This window comes from Herpailurus yagouaroundi, unplaced genomic scaffold (genome assembly GCF_014898765.1).
Source record: "Herpailurus yagouaroundi ecotype Mexico unplaced genomic scaffold, PumYag 166, whole genome shotgun sequence".
Lineage (NCBI taxonomy): Eukaryota > Metazoa > Chordata > Mammalia > Carnivora > Felidae > Herpailurus > Herpailurus yagouaroundi.
In genome coordinates, this window is record NW_024412407.1 from 8,289,726 (window position 1) to 8,305,281 (window position 15,556).

A 15,556-nucleotide genomic window follows, 5' to 3' on the forward strand; every position below is an offset into this window, starting at 1 on the left:
GTTTGGGGCTCATTTTTTTTTTTTTTTTGACCTAACCGTAATGGCTGTCATCCCTGTTTAGCACACATCTGATTCAGTTGGATTCGGCGAACTCTGCCCTGTTGTAAGAATACAGTTCAGTTTTGTGTTTTCCTGAATTCCGAAGCCCTATAATTCCATCTGAGGAACAGGAGGTATGGGAATGGGGAATCTCAGCTGACCGTTGTTCTGACAGTAGGTGTTCTCTGTTGGAAACAAAACGGGGCCGTACCCAGAGGCAGCCGTTTGGGGATGTGCTGAGGCACAAGTATCTCAGGGTAAAATGCACCCACTGAAGTGGGTATCCTAGGAAAATGCAATGGGTGCTGAAGAATCTTCCACCGTAACTTCCTGTTCTACCACTAATTTTTTTTTTTTTACATAGTTTCTCCTTAACTCTGTCATAGCCAAAGTGGCATCAAAAGTAAATATTGGCATGTAAGAATGGCAGGTTTTGTTTTTATTTCACTTTACCGTCTCTCTCACTCTGGCCCAAAACGGGAAAGTTACATTTCTAAAGATATCTATTAAAGGCATACATTATATAGAAAGTTAATGTCTTTAGAACGTATCATCTCATAGTAGTAGGTAAATGAGAGGTTTATTAAACTACACAGAATCTGACAAAGCAATAAATGCTTTATGTTTTCCCATAACTTCTTAGCAGGTGTTATTTTTTATTATTATTTTAATAATGTAGCCCTTAGGTATAAAACCACGAAAAAGGAGAATGTAATTCATGATACTTCTGAGAGCTCAATGATGTCATCATTTATTGTAAACAGTGCGTTTTTAAACCATCTGTTTGAAATATAATTCTAAAACAACATAACAATCTATGTAGACAATAGTTTAAATTTTATTATGGTTCATTACAACTCCAGACTTTTTTGAGTCTTGTTTTCTATTTTCTATGGCTGTAAGGATACAAAAGATAAATAGCTAAAAACACTTTGAAAAGTGGCACGCAAGAAGATTATGTACTGTTCCAACCTCATAGGGCTGCTATGAGAGAGTGTGTGGGTGTGTGGGTGTGTGGGTGTGGGTGTGTATGTTGTGAGTGTGTGTGTGAGGGAGAGAAAGAGACGAAGAGAGTACCAGTAATGTAACACCTGGTATTCAGTAGCACTATATAGTAAGTATTTGCTGAAGTTTTAATTAGGTAGTCACTAAATAACGGTTAACATTTATTGAACACTATTCTACTTGCCATACTATCTCATTTAATCTTCATCACCACTCAGAAGTATTAGCTCCATTTTACAGATGAAGTAACTGAGGCTTAATAACTACTTAGCAAGTTGGGGAACCAGGGTTCCATCCAGGCTTTCTTGACTCTAGAACCTGTGTGATCTAAAACTATATACTATAAAACTAAAATTATATACTGCTTGGGTGCCTGGCTGGCTTAGTTATTAAAGTGTCTGACTTCGGCTTAGGTCATGATATCATGGTTCATGAGTTCGAGCTCCACATGTCAGCACAGAGGCTCTCTCCTGTCAGCACAGAGCTTGCTTTGGACCCTCTGTCCTCCTCTTTCTCTGCACCCCCCTCTTCTCCTCGTGTGCTCTCTCTCTCTCTCTCAAAAATAAACATTAAAAAGAAAAAGGGACAAAACACTATACTGCCTTTTAGTGATGCCTCTTCCATAACCAAATTTTCATTATTACTATATATCACAAGAGAAATTTTATGCTTATCAATAGATACTAGCAAGTTAATATTTTAGCTTTAAAATCACTTTGTATAGGAGGGCACTTGTTGTGATGAGCACTGGGTGTTATATGTAAGTAACGAATCACTAAATTCAACTCCTGAAACCAATACTATATGTTAACTAACTTGAATTTAAATAAAATCTTGGAAGAAAAAAAAAATAAAGTCATCTTGTGTAATCTGTCAGTATTCCTGGATTATTTTACTGTTTCGAAAAGAACCATTGTAACGGAAATAGTTCTGCAATATCAAATGCACCAAATTGTAGATCAGCAGTGGTCAAGTTCCTAGTCACAGCCAGTAAAATATATGCCTAAAGTATATTATAAAACCAATATAACTTCTGAACTGCTTCATATTTGTCATATCTACACCTGACTTGGTCTCATGTGGCTATTTAAGATTCCCCACTGTCTTCATGAGCCCTTGGATTTAATTCCTTCCAAAGATTTAAATTTTCTTCCTGAGAATTAAAACACAAGTACTAGCAATGTCAGATGATGCCAAGTCCATTATTAGGGAATTGCTTACATAATCATAGTAGTTCTATAAAATAAAATATTAGGCTACTATGTCAAAGAGTAAACTAGATTTATATGTACTGTTGTGGAAAAATTTCCCCGGAATATTATTATGTGAAAAAACCTGAATGCTGGGTGGAAGTGAGCAGAGAGGGAGACTGTATACGTATATACCCTACAGACTAGTCGGGAGGGCACATAAGCAAGCTGTGGACAGTGGATACTTCTGGAGAGTGACACGGGGTCTAGGGTGGAGCAGAAGTGCAAAGTTTACACTCTTTGTATTTTCTTTCTCTCTCTTTTTTTTTTTAAAGTAAAGTTTATTTATCCTGTGAGAGACAGAGAGAATGCTAGTGGGGGAAGGGCACAGAGGGAGAGAATCCCAAGCAGGCTCCAAGCTGTCAGCACAGAGCCTGATGCAGGGCTTGAACTCATGAACCATGAGATCATGACTGGAGCTGAAACCAAGATTTGGATTCTTAACCAGCTAAGACACCCAGATGCCCCTGTATTCTCTTTTCTACCATGTGTTTCTGGGGGACGAATCTAGTTGGAAAAAAACCTTGTGTTTTAGAGAACTTAAAACCAATGCAGTAAGGCTTTTTTTCTTCCCTCTTGCCTACAGAAAACTTGAGGAAAAACAGATTTTCAGTGTTGATGTTTAGACCACGAGAGCGAGAATAAGCCGTTGATGCTGTGCCACCCGTTCCAAACTATATTTTCAACCCCATCTCCCTTTAGATTGCCCCCCTTTCAGCTACACTAATCCCCTTCTTTTCTGTAAAGGTCACCTGCACTGTCCTCGTCACCTTGATTTTTTCACCTCCCTATTCCCGTGCCCGTCTCTGCTGCTGAATGCCAATAGGCCTGTAAAGCCCAGTCGGATGCCATCTCCAAAAATGCTTCCCTGATCCTCCTACGTGCAGGGGAAGCTCTCCCTCTCTTGTGTTTCCAGTGTAATCTCTACCTTTCTAATTACAAGTATTACTTCCATTAATTAGGCATATATTTTACCTTCCCAATTGAACTCTGAGCCCTACAAGAGCAGGACTAATGTCTAATTCTTCGTTGTTCAAACATCCCCTCTGCCCCGACAAGATCTAGAATAGTTGCTTGCATATAAGATGATGCTCAATAAAGTTTCATTGAAATGAATGAATGAATGAATGAATGAATGAATATATAAGAATTAGATTTTGCAAAACAAAAAACAAGGCTTTAGGGCAAAACAAGGGCTCTCATAATTATTGCAGACTTATCAGAGGGAAAATATCAACCAAAACCCTTAGTTCACCCTCAAATTTGAAATGGGCTTTGGAGATGTAATGATAATAACAAGGTTAGCACGGGACTCACCACAAGTGATTACTTGGTTACTTTCCTGGGATTGCCTCCTTCATGTGAAAATTCTAAATAGTTCAGAGGCTGTTAAATACTGTAAGAGGTTGGTATTGCGTTGCTAAAAGGGCATTTGTTGTTAAATTGCTACTTGCAAAAAGGACAGTAATTGTCATTTTTAGTTTACAGCAATTACCTTCACTTTGTGGTTGAATGTTTGCCTCAATTGTAGGTGAATTCTCTCTGTCTATTTCTTAATATTTACCTTTGTGGAGCGTTGTTTTCATTATCCTTCCACCAAAAAGATGCAACAGTGTATTACCTATAATTACAGTGTTTACAAACATACCAGTAAATAGCCATGCCAGTAAGGGTAAATCTAAAATATAAGGATCTCTGTAAACCAAGATCAGACTTCCAGGGGCCTTCGCCTACATAAAGGAAGACAGAAATGGAATTGGAACCAGAGACCCATCAGCACAGTGCCCTAAGTCCTGTTCATGTCTTACAGGTATTTCATCATTATTATCCTGTCACCAAAAATGGGCTTCTCCTGATATCAGGAGGCTTGCATAAGGCTTACATAAGTGCCTCAGCATAGCTCTGAAGTCTGCATCTTTTCCAGCAAATTCTATGAGTTCGGGTGAGATTGCAGCACAGCTTCACAAATATGTACTCTGCACGTTCAAGAACCGCCATTGCTTCGTTACTTTATGTAGATTCCCAAAAGTATGAATCACACTCGCCAAGAGGGTCACTTTGCTCTTAGCAGTAATGAAGATGGTCTGTGTGGCTATTTATCAGGTTCTTCCTTGTAAATGTTAAGTTGTCTTCCCCCGTGCGCTCCTAAGCCGGCAGTTCTTTGCCTCTTGAGGAGAGACGCGCTGGATCTTGTGATATAAAAATGATGCGATTAAAGAGGAAGTCAGTAGGGAAGCCCTGCTCTTCCAGTGATCCTGGGAGGCCCATCCGTATAGTCACATTCATCTACCCTCTTGTCAATCAGTTACTTGTTTTTAAAATTCTTTGAGTTATAGTCACCATTCCTTAGAAATGATCTGAAGAGAAAATTGTTGCCCTTCAGCTGGCAGGGAAAATCACTGGCATCAGAGCCTCTTGTTTGGGAATAATAATGCTGGAAGGGGAGAAGTGGCACATTCAGGCTTGCCAACATTTGAAATACATGTAGAAAGGACAGTGGCAGTACCATTGAACTCTATTGAAATGCATTGGATTAAGAAGCTTTTCAGAAGTAGGGAAATAGGAAAGTGGTTAATGTTGTGCTTAAAACGAGTGCCTCTTTTCTAAACGGAGAGCGTTGGCAAGCGTAGGAGAGGAGTCCCACCCATTGTTTTTAAAAGTTGAGCAGTTATGCTTAGTTGGTGAGTCATCTAAAATGTGTCTGATAAGGGGTTCCGAGAAGGCAGTTCTCGGGGCCCCAGAGAGGTGGGCGTGTGTGTGCAGCGCGCGAGCGCAAGAGCATGTGCGGAGAGTGGGCTCCGTCCTATCGACGCTGAGTTGCACCTGCTGTCGGGCAAGGACGAGGACCCAAGGAGAAGAGCATGGCCTCTATTTTGTAGCACTGTGTTTTCGTAGCCTGCAAGAGGCAACTTAAGTGTACTCTCTAAGGTCTTACCGGTGTTAATACCTCCATGATGCACACGGCCTTTTCGTTCACTTTCCTGGGTTGCAGTAGCCCAGATGTGTATCCGCACTGCAGGTCAGCATAGTTCAGAAATTGGGATTTCTGAGTTAGCTTGAACTTTTACTATTCAGAGTGGTAGTTGGTTTAGTAGAGTGGAAAACCGCCCTGGTGTGGGCCAGTTAGTTTTGCCTTGTTCTATGACCACAAGCTTCACCTCACATCAGGTACCTCGTATCAGTGATCTACGTCTATACCCAGGGGTTGGCAAACTACAACATACTGACCAAAACCTCTTTTGACCTGCAGCCTCTTTTTTTTGCGTGGCTTGCTGACTGAGAATAGCTTTTTTTTTAATTTTTTTTTTCAACGTTTATTTATTTTTGGGACAGAGAGAGACAGAGCATGAACGGGGGAGGGGCAGAGAGAGAGGGAGACACCGAATCGGAAACAGGCTCCAGGCTCTGAGCCATCAGCCCAGAGCCTGACGCGGGGCTCGAACTCACGGACCGCGAGATCGTGACCCGGCTGAAGTCGGACGCTTAACCGACTGCGCCACCCAGGCGCCCCAAGAGAATAGCTTTTACTTTTTTTAAGAGTTAGAAAAAAAAAAAGAAGCTAGTTATAAAGTATACGTGTGTCATGGGATCTTTAGAACAACCCCTAGTTATCATTCCTGTTTTATAGGTAAAGAAACTTAAGAACTCACAAGGCTAAGGAACTTGTTAAGATGACAGTGTGATTGGTGGTGGGGCTGGGGAGGGAGGGGAACAAGCCCCTGGTATAGTCCTCTGAACTCTTCCATCTCTCCTTAAATGTGAATTGTTACCAAGGAAACAGAATAATGGGGGGGCACCCGGGGGGCTCAGTCTATTTTGGGTCTGACTCTTGACATCCGCTCAAGTCATGACTTCATGGTCGTGGGATAGAGCCCCACATAGGGCTCTGCCCTGAATGTGGGGCCTGTTTGGGATTCTCTCTCTTTCTCTCTCTCTGCCCCTCATCTGCTCACTCCCACGTTACAGAATAAAGAAATAAACATTAAAAAAAAAAAAGAGAGGGGGGCACCTGGGTGGCTCAGTATGTTGAGCCTCCGACTTCGACTCAGGTCATGATCTTGCAGTTCATGGGTTTGAGCCCCATGTTGGGCTCTGTGCTGACAGCTCAGAGCCTGGAGACTGCTGGGGACTCTGTGTCTCCCTCTCACTGCCCCGCCCCCCCCCCCCCCCCCTCTCTCTCTCAAGTGAATAAACATTAAAAAAAAAAAAAAGAGTAGGAAAGTATGAATGAAGCTCCAGATCCACCATTCCTGCTGGAGTGGAAGTCCAAAATACCCACCCAAAACAGCACACACCTTTATTTAATGGTTATATGGCATTTTCTGTCACTTAGGAGATACATTTTAAGAATGTGATAAAGAGGGCATCACTTTGAAAAGTAAGGATCTAGGTTTGAGGGGAAAGGGAGCTAGTTATTCTTGTGGAGTGGAAGAAGAGGAAGGAGGACATGTCAAGTTATAAAGGGAGAGCTCATAAAACCCACAACCCCCTCTAAGGACTGGAGGCAAAAACAGGAAGTGGTGGTGGTGCACAGTTTTCTTTCTTACCAGTACAGCTTCCTCATTTAAAGTCAGACCTCCTCCTAAATTTTTTACCTCTTAAAGCACTAGCTAAACCAACAAGTTCTATCTGCATACCTCTTTTCAATACTTCTTTTTTTTTTTTTAGGATTATACTAGATATTATTTGATTTGGTCATCAGTGAGACATATTTCTTTCATTAGACAAAACAAAATACTTAACCAGCAGTGAGGTTAGTTTAAGAGCAACTTTGCACCAATTTAGACTTACCTACGAGGAAATAAATGGAAGGAATTGTACAAAGAATTTATCCCTGCCTGTTCCTGGCTCAGCCTTTGAAAACCATCCCTTTCATTCCCTAGTTTAATGTGTAAATATTGCAAATAATTGCATGCTATCAGACCTGGTGTGCTGGTCCTCTGCTTCTTAGAATGTTGAAAGTCAATCAGGATCTAATGATAAAAAGTGCACTTTGGGATTGAATATTTACATTTTTGCTTCTTTTTCTTTTCTTTTCTTTTCTTTTCTTTTCTTTTCTTTTCTTTTCTTTTCTTTTCTTCCTTCCTTCCTTCCTTCCTTCCTTCCTTCCTTCCTTCCTTCCTTCCTTTTCTTTTTCATGTTTATGTATTTAATTTGAGAGAGAGAGAGCAAAAGAGAGCACATGAGCAAGAAAGGGGCAAAGAGAGAGAGACAGGGAGAATCCCAATAGGCTCCATTCTGTTAGCCCAGTGCAGGGCTCGAACTCATGAACTGTGGGATCATGACCTGAGCTGAAAAAATCAAGAGTTGGATGCTTAACTGACTGAGCCACCCAGGCGTCCCTCTGCTCCTTTAAAGTATTTTGTGAGCTCTTTAAATGAAATAGGGACAATATTAATGAATGACCTTGGGGGTTTAAACAAATACAACTCTTCCCCCTCCCCTGCAAAAAAAGTTTCGAATAATAATACCATCATTTGAAATATTTTTCATTTTAATACTATTACTGTAAAAGTAAGGTAATCATTAAAGACCATTTTGAAAGTACATAAAATAAATTAAGTGTAAAGAAATCACCTAGAGTCTCACTGTTAGAACAGGCTCTGGTAACATTGTGGCGTATTTCATTCCAAGTTTTTTTGTCTTTGCTTAGGTTTTACCTTTTATTTATTTATTTATTTTTTTAATTTTTTTTTTTAACGTTTATTTATTTTTGAGACAGAGAGAGACAGAGCATGAATGGGGGAGGGGCAGAGAGAGGGAGACACAGAATCCGAAACAGGCTCCAGGCTCTGAGCCGTCAGCCCAGAGCCCGACGCGGGGCTCGAACTCACGGACCGCGAGATCGTGACCTGAGCTGAAGTCGGACGCTTAACCGACTGAGTCACCCAGGCGCCCCAGGTTTTACCTTTTATACTCTCATTCTTCTGTGGACATTTGACTTTGGCAGACAATATAGCATAGTGGGTAAGGACTTTGGAATCAGACTATGAGGGTTTGGGGCTCTGATGCCAGCTGTGTGACCTTAGACAAATATTTACCCTCTCTGAACTTCGATTTCCTTATCTGTAAAGTAGTAATAGTACTATCCATAAGTGAAATATTTAATAAAAAAAAGGGCTTAGTGTGGGCCTGGCATAGTGGAAATATGCTAAATTTATTATTAGTAATGATCAGTGAAGTGTTTTAGTAATTATATTGAGTCCCTATTAAAGTTCTAGGAAATGCATTTGTATACAAAAGATAATCTTGAATTTTCCAAAATATTTAAAATTTTCACTGAATTAGGGACTCAGACACCTCATTCTTCTCTCCTCACTTTCAGGGATGTCTCCTTCCATCTGGGCTGTCATTAAATAGACAATCCTTCCTCTTGTCTCCTTCTGCTGGCATGCACCACCCTACCTCTGCAGTTACCCACCGGACATCCTACTACTGACCACAGCCCCCTCCAGTTCCAGGCTCCTCCCTTGGATATTGCCACTGTGCCTGTCCTCTACTGTCATGGAGAACCTCTGGACTGTGCTGCTTTTCCTGTCCCATGTAGCTGTCACAAGCCCTTCACTTGAAAACCCCTCTCTTTCCCACACGCTAAAATTCCCTTCTCCACTGGCTCTCTGTCACACTAGCTGGAAACCCCCCGAAACTGAGCTCTATCTAACCACACAGATGGGTAACACTTTCAATTCCTCCTCAGTTGGGTTCTTCATGCTGCCCAACCCTTCCCTCATTCCCAGCTAGCGCTCTGCTCTCTGTGTTTTTAAATCCTTACTCACCTCATTTTGATACTTCCCTTCGGAGGAGTTGGCAGGGAGGGGATGGAAGAGTAGGGAGAGTTAGTGGAGATTAGAGATGAGGGAAAAGTGGAGAGGGGGAAGACAGGAAGGGGGAGACAGTTTGGAAAGGCAGGACCAAGGGAAGGGGTAGAAGAGACTGAGGGAGAGACCAGTAATAAGGATAAGGACTGGAGAAAGATGGCGGGCCAGAAAACAATATGTTTCCTACAGTTTGTCCAATTCCCTTGTATTGGAGTTTTAAATTTTCTTGTAAGTATTCTGCCTCAACCAGCTTACATGTCTCTGAGTTTTGGAGAGAGGGGCTGTGGATTTGGCGGGAGATGATGGTAGGTAAAAGCAAGACTAATACTAAAGACTACTTTTCTTCCAGTGCTGGGAGTTTTTATATGGACTGTTCTAGCCATGAGGACAGTAAAAGTTTTAAGCTTTTTTAAAAAAAATTAATTAATTTTGAGAGAGAGAGACAGTGCGATCAGGGGAGGGGCAGAGAGAGAATCCCAAGCAGGCTCCACATGGTCAGTGCACAGAGCACGATGTGGGGCTCGAACTCAAAAGGTGAGATCATGACCTGAGCCAAAATCAAGAGTCGGACGCTCAACCGACTGAGCCACCCAGGTGCCCCAAAAGTTTTATACTTTTAACCTGGTTTAGAAGAGGAAGAATTAAAAAGTGTGGTGAGCCTCAGATCCCTTTTGGAAGGAAAGAGACCTGGCTGGGGGGTTGGGTCGGGGGGAGAGGTCTGGCATTGAAAAATCACTTAAAAATATACATGTTGGTCAAGTAAGTGATGCCCTAATGCCCTGAGGAAGTCAACCAGACCTTGCATTCACACTGAGAACCAGTCAGTGTCCCACGGGAACAATAATGATTCAGCTGTAAATGCTTCCCTTCACTGCAGTCTCACCTGGACAGCCGGGGGGTCCGTGTTACAGCTAATCACGTTGTGGTGCTGGCATGGCCCCTCACCCAGACAGTGTGGCAGGCGATGCGGCACCAGTTCAGCGGTTGTGAGAAACAGAAACGCTGAATGGTGTATGCCACAGGGCCAGAGCTTGCAGATTTAGATACGTGCTGGACCAGCAGCATCCGCAATACCTGGTAGCTTGGGAGAAATGCAGAATCTCGGGTCCCACCCCAGACCGACTGAGTTAGAACCTTCATTTTAACAAGATCCTAAGGAGATCTGTATAGAGCATTAAAGTCTGAGGACACTGCCTTAAACTTTGGCAAGGGAAGAGGACAGGGAGAGTAATGTGGGGAGAATAATTGGGAAGGGTTCCCTTATGTTTTAAGAGGAGTGGGTGGGTCCTGGAGGAGTTGAAAGCGCTCACCTGCACGGCAGCCCCGAACACCCCCTTCTGCACACCCCCATCAGTGCTATTTCTGGATCTGCAGCAGTGACTGCTGCCTCATCTCCACCTCTTTCCAGGGCTCTGGTGCTGGGTGGGGAGTGTGTCATATGATTTCTTGTTATTCAGCTAGGCTTTTAAAAGATAATCTCATCATCCTTAAAGTGATGTGGCGTTGGTCCTTTGTTTTGTTTTGTTTTAGGTATAGTTTATATAAAACAAAATTTTCCAATTTAAAGGATAGGATTTGATAAGTTTGCCCAAATCCAGTTGTGAAATCACCACCACAGTCATGGGATAGAACATTTCAATTGCCTTGAATGTTTTGGTTCCGTTTATTCTCATGGTTTTCCATTTTCTAAGCATACAGTGCTTTAAGAAATGAAATTATAAGGTCACCCATGTAATCTTTGGGTAAGTTATGGAAGAACAAAGAATTACTGTCTTATCAATGTGATTCAAAACAATCAATAAATGTTTTTGAAATAGATGTTTAGATGTTACTGTTTAAGGTAGGAGTCAAAATTTTCTTGCACCAAATACAGTAAATATATCGTGGACCATGGAGAACAGTAGTATCGCCAGAGAACTAGAAACAGGCAAGTTTCATCCCAGCTTTCAGAAGTGGTAAAAAGTAGATCCCAAGTAATATTCTAAGGCAATTTATTAAATAGCTTGTTTATGTGCAAATACCGCAGAAAATATTGCTCCACAGAGGCCAGTAGTGTTTTCCTAAATAGTTGTGTTAAACTAGCTTCATCTTTTGAGACAACAGTGAACTAGTAGGTCACAGGACTGTCTTAGGCAAAGTGTATCTTGATTTTAGCAGGACATTTGGCATAATCTCACATGACTTACAAATGAGATTCTAATATTTTGTAAATGCACTTATTCTTAGCTAAGAGTGTTCCTCCGTTTGGTATTGTATGTAAACAGGCAAAGAGGATAGGCCATGACTCCAAATTAAACTGTCATGGCCTGTCCAGTAATGGAGGAACATAATAAAGCAATGAAATAAAAAGATTACTTGGGTGCTTGGGTAGAGGATGGATCATTGGGGGCAAGAAACAGGAGACAGATAGAGACTACTGTAATTGCCCAGAAATTATGGGTGATAGTGACTTGGATTGGAGTAGTGGCCATGGAGATTGGGGGGAAAAAGCATATGGATTTAGGATATGTTTTGGAGGTAGAAGTGATAGGACATTTGCCAGTGAATTAGGTATGAGGGATAAGAGAGTAGATAAAAGATCAAGGGTGACTCCCAGGTTTCTGGCTTGAGCAGTTGACTGGATGGTGGGCCATTTTCTAGATGGTCTTGTTCTATTCAAAGTTGGTACCAGTGACTTGGATGAAGGCAAATTCAAGATATGAAGCTTGATGAGGTAATTGGCACATAAGGAGAAAGGATCAACGACTCTAAAAGATGTCACAAGACTGGAAAGCTAAAATGTAGTGGAAATAAGTGCAGAGTCCTGCACTTAGCTTTCAAAAAAAGTACATAGGATAGAACCAGGAAGAGTAGCCTAATAGCAGTTTACAGCAGAAGCTCAAGAATGAAGAATGTGGCATGGCCACCATAAAAACAAACACTGAAATAGGTTGCCTTAAAGAAAGCATGATGTCCAACTCAAGTTAATAATCTTTTTTTTTTAATTTTTTTTTTCAACGTTTATTTATTTATTTTTGGGACAGAGAGAGACAGAGCATGAACAGGGGAGGGGCAGAGAGAGAGGGAGACACAGAATCGGAAACAGGCTCCAGGCTCTGAGCCATCGGCCCAGAGCCCGACGCGGGGCTCGAACTCACGGACCGCGAGATCGTGACCTGGCTGAAGTCGGACGCTTAACCGACTGCGCCACCCAGGCGCCCCCAGATGGACCGTTTGGTGGGAGAGGGTTTCAAGCAGATTCAAGTAGGTTTACAGGATGAAATGAGGACCCAAGGGTAGAAATAGCAGCGGTAGTTTCAGCTCAGCCTCAGTTCCCGTGCATGGCACTTTCCAGAAACATGATGGGTTGCATATTTGTCCCCTGTAAGATAACTATAGATCTGGATGTCTGTGTGTTGGATGGAGCATAGATGTTTCCTGTGCTGGGTGCAAAGCTGGACGGGGTGGCCTCTAAGCTGTCTCCCTGATCCAGGAGTCTAGAATTGTTTCCTAACAGGCCTCTTTCTTCTCAGGGGCACAAACTCTCCGAGGATGTCCCCACACCATACATATCTTCAAAGTGTTAATGACACAAGGGTTCTCAGAAGTTCCTGACCACATTCTTAACAAGAGAACTCTCCTGCCACTGCTTCCCCAGTGCCCATGTCCAGCCAGCCACATGTTCTGAATCCCCTTCTCTTCAAGGCTAAACATAAGACTGAAATAGCAACATTGACAGCTCAGTTCCTATTGCTGAGGTTTAGTTCCCACCGGAACACCTTTTTCAGCATGCAGCTTTTGCCATAACCATGTTAAAACTTTTGGTCAATATGAGAAGTGTGTCTAGATATCCACACGAGACAAAAACAATGCATCACATGTTCCTCTCAGAACACAAACTCCAGCTTATATTTCTCTTCCAACAAACCACAACTGTATACAAATATCTAACTGGACAAACAGAGGCACAATCACAATGCTCAAGACAGGAGAAATGTTCAAATAAGTCATTACATTCTCTCCCAACTCATTCTTCCTACTCTTGTTGATGTTATGTTTTGTGTCTTTGACATCTCTGGATCCCCTTACACTATTCTAGGATCTATGACAGCCAATTATACAACTTAGTGTTTCTAAGAATCTAGACAAGAAGGTGTCCTTCTCTAAATTTTAATTCTGTGAATACCACCAGATTCTCTTACAGCCTAAAGCAGTCTTAACATTTTACATACAGAATTTGTCTCTTATGACCTGATAGAAAAAGGGCTTTGTTTTATGTTAGTTTTCAGTTTTCGAAGGGAAGATTTATATTTTGGGAGGAATGGAGAAGATAGTCTTAGAGACTGGTGGTTAAAGGCAGAGGTTGTCAGGCTCTTACTACAGGTCCTTTTGTGGGGGTGCAATGCTATGTCTCTTAAACATGGGAGTGGGAGGGTCGTCCTTCACCAGGGGAGGACCTCGCTGTGCTGCTGTTCAGTGTGGGGAAAAAAATAGGTGAACTCCCTGCTAATATCTTCCCTGACCAACACTTTTCTCCCACTTGCAAAAGAAAAAGAGGTGATAGGAGTTTATGAAGAAATCCTTTTCTTCTTGCCAAGGGCCACAGGCCAGCCGAGCATCACCTACAAAGAGATTCAACCAAGTAGAACATGTTAAGAGGCAACCATGTGTGGGGCGCCTGGGTGGCGCAGTCGGTTAAGCGTCCGACTTCAGCCGGGTCACGATCTCGCGGTCCCTGAGTTCGAGCCCCGTGTCGGGCTCTGGGCTGATGGCTCAGAGCCTGGGGCCTGTTTCCGATTCTGTGTCTCCCTCTCTCTCTGCCCCTCCCCCGTTCATGCTCTGTCTCTCTCTGTCCCAAAAATAAATAAACGTTGAAGAGGCAACCATGTGTGAGAACCATGTGGTCCCAGGGGCTACTTAGCTGAGTAACCGATGTTTCCTGATAATGTTTCTTTTGCTAATAAATACCCAGTTCTTCTAGGCTTAGGGCCTTTGGTTAATCATTATGTAGACGTTGGTAAGTCTCTCGCCTGCTAGGCACATAGTTCCTGCAAGGCCATCCTCTTTACTCATTAGCCTGGGGCTCAGTGGCAATATCTCCTCTCCTCCCCAGGTCAGTTGCGGGAGAACAGACTCAATGGGGGACATGTCGGTCACTCCATGGCGATTCCTAAAATGACATCTATCCTGTCCCCAACTGGAAGTCCATGCTATTCTGTGTCACACAGAATTTCTCTGTGGCTTGTCGCATGCTCATGTAGGAGTTGCCAGTGTGTGTTCAGTGTCCCCAAAAATATGAGTGGGCTCTGAGTGAATTTCATAGCTTGCTTCTTTAAAATAAATATTGTTTATCTCTTCAAGATGAAAGAAAAGTCATACCACAATTGTGTCCTATATCTTCCTATCTGGCAGAGCATATACAATCATGTTCCATTACCATATCTCAAAACTACTGGATTGGTTAATAAATGCTTGCTCTCAGTTTCTTGAGAAACTATCTATTTCTCGAGTCCCTCAGCCAGAATAGATAATAAGGGACTTACCCTCTTAATCACCCTCCTACTCAAGGATCTTAGCTAGGTCAATCTGTGTCTGAATGCACTTTCTTACAATCCTATCTTAACCTAAATTCCCCTTTTTATTAGCTGGTCAGTTTGGTCTTCACCCAAAGTGTTAGGTTTCTCTATTATTTGTCCCAGTGTTTTGTTTTACCTCTACTGAGCTCTGTCCCTCTTTTATGTTTTGTGGCCAGCTCTGGCATTCCATCTACTTTGCAGTTAACCATTCTGTAGTCCCCACTTATCTCCTGATGGCCACACTACACACAAGAGAAGCAAACTGCCATGAGAGATGTAAGACAAGAGAGAGCCACAGAGCTGTCTTTCTGCCTGGAGCAAGGGAAGGCACCCAAGGAGGTGACATCTGAGCTGGGCCCAAGGGCAGTGGTTCAGAGGGTGTGCAAGGTGGGGGAAGGGTTGGGAAGAGAGAGCCCACACATGATGTGCCAAGTACCTCTCAATGGCACTTGCTAGAAATATCATCGCCTTAATTACTCAAACGTTGAATCAACTGCAGTAACGTATTGTTCTAAGGTTACATTTCCCTACCTCAGGAAAGTGAGTGGTTTCACTACGGGGACTAGAATTTTTTTCTTTTTAGTAAATAGGCTTTATTTTCAGTTACTAAATATGAACCAAATGATTCAGAAATAATCTGTGTAATCTCCTGCATCATTTTGACTGTGCTTTTTCTTGAGGAGGGTTTGATAATGAGCCGGATGTACTAAAACAAAAACATGAGGTCGTCATTCAAAAAAGTCTTTTTATTTTTCTTATCAAAGTTTTCCCATCAGTTAAAAGAAGTGCTTTTTCTTTAAGAGTAAGATACCAGGTGCAAAAAAAAGTGGATTATCTTTGTGGTCCAGTGTATAGATTCAAAAGTAGCCACAGAGTCATTAGAGTAATT

At 42.2% G+C, this 15,556-nt stretch overlaps 1 protein-coding gene across 2 annotated transcripts in view; it reads left to right on the plus strand.

The window, feature by feature from the left end:
* The window catches only part of SLC38A1 (solute carrier family 38 member 1), a 76,465-nt gene that overhangs the window by 40,025 nt on the left and 20,884 nt on the right, over positions 1-15,556 (plus strand). The window lies entirely within an intron of this gene.